Here is a 1498-nt window from a genome sequence, read left to right as displayed (position 1 = left end):
ATGCAGCCTTCCCGGTCAAGGGAGAAGCATGGGGCGTGCCGCTCAAGGGCCAAGGGCTGCCCTCACTGGCACACAGTGAGGGAGACCCATGACAAGGGGTCCACCTGAGCCCCTCCCGGGGAGGGGACACAAGCTTCCCCTGCCTTACCGTCTCGACCCCCTCCCCTGAGCTTTAGGAAGCTGCTCGTGGGGCACGCCACCACCACAGTGGGGACCCGAGGGGACTCACCGCTGGGAGAGGAAAACGACACCACCGCTCGGCCTCGGGCATCTGACAGGCAACCCGGAGTACTCCAGGGGCACCACAGAGGACCAGGGGAGGCACGCTCACGCACCCGCAGGGATGCGAAGCATGGCAGCGAGGGAGGCCTCCCCCCCACTTTGGGGAGGGACCGCTCGCAAGGCACACGCCAAGGCGGCAAAGCGAGAATGCCTGCTGCGTCCCAAAGGACCCAGGCCCCCCCCCCCCGACTGACACCCGAAGGCAGCAGGGCGGGAGACCAGAGGTCAGGCTGGAGGCCGCACCCCTGCCTTCCCCCACACCACCCGCAGGTGGGGGAGGAGCAGCGAGGGGCCCGCGACAGAATGAGAGGCGCGGCCCAGCTCACCATGAGCGGCCGTCCCTCATCTGGCGCGGCTTAAGCCCAAGCCCAGGAGAGCGCCACATCACCACATCGATCAGTCCTGGCAGAGCCAGGGAAGAGCCCAGAAGAGGGGAGGGAGGGCCAGCAAAGACAATCACCACGGGGGCCTGCTTCAGCTTCACCGGCACCCCCTCCTCCTCCTCCTCCTCCCCTTCCTCTCTCAGGGGAGAGACAGCGGCTGACAACCCCGGGAGGGAGAACGCCTGACACGTGGCACGGAGCCAACAGGGTGGGGTTGTCCCAGCCGAGCCGCCGGGTGCCCGCAGCAGGGAGGCACACAGGGTAGAAGACCCCACAGGGCCACGCGCCCTGCCGCCCTCGGGTCAGCCAGAGACCGGAGGAGACACCGCAGCACGGGCCAGCTGGATGCACAAGTGAGAGCCGGCGCACAGGCCCAGGCGAGCGGCCCCCACGCGGGGTGCAAAGGGCAGGGTCAGGCCTTGGACAGCAGCCGAAAGCCCAAAGCCCCCCACGTGCATCCAGAGGCCCAAGGTCTCCAGCGACAGGCGCTGAAGAGGATCGTGTCAGCATCTACCTGGTGACAGAAAAGGCGTATTTCGGCCGCGAAAAATGTCCATGCCCAGCAGCGGGGCCCACCCACAGGACGTGGGGGTATCCCCGGAACCCCCATCCGGACACTTGTCCCCCAGCCCTGCCCTAGAGTCGCCAGACCCAGCGCTCTCAGAGCCATCTGGTCGACCCGGGGAGCGTGACCGCAAGGAAGGGACAGGGACATGAAGGAGGTGGAGCCGGCCGGCCAGCCGGGGAAGCCCTTCCCGGCTTGCCCACGCGGGCAGGTATCGGTCTGTCCGGAGCTCCAGACGGGGACTTGGCTCCCCCAAAATCCAGGACAC

This window comes from Sus scrofa, chromosome 10, assembly GCF_054392235.1.
Source record: "Sus scrofa isolate SSC_HxYL_T2T_F1_AM1 chromosome 10, Sscrofa_HxYL_maternal_Yorkshire_Landrace_v2.0, whole genome shotgun sequence".
NCBI lineage: Eukaryota > Metazoa > Chordata > Mammalia > Artiodactyla > Suidae > Sus > Sus scrofa.
This window is presented reverse-complemented; position numbering follows the sequence as displayed.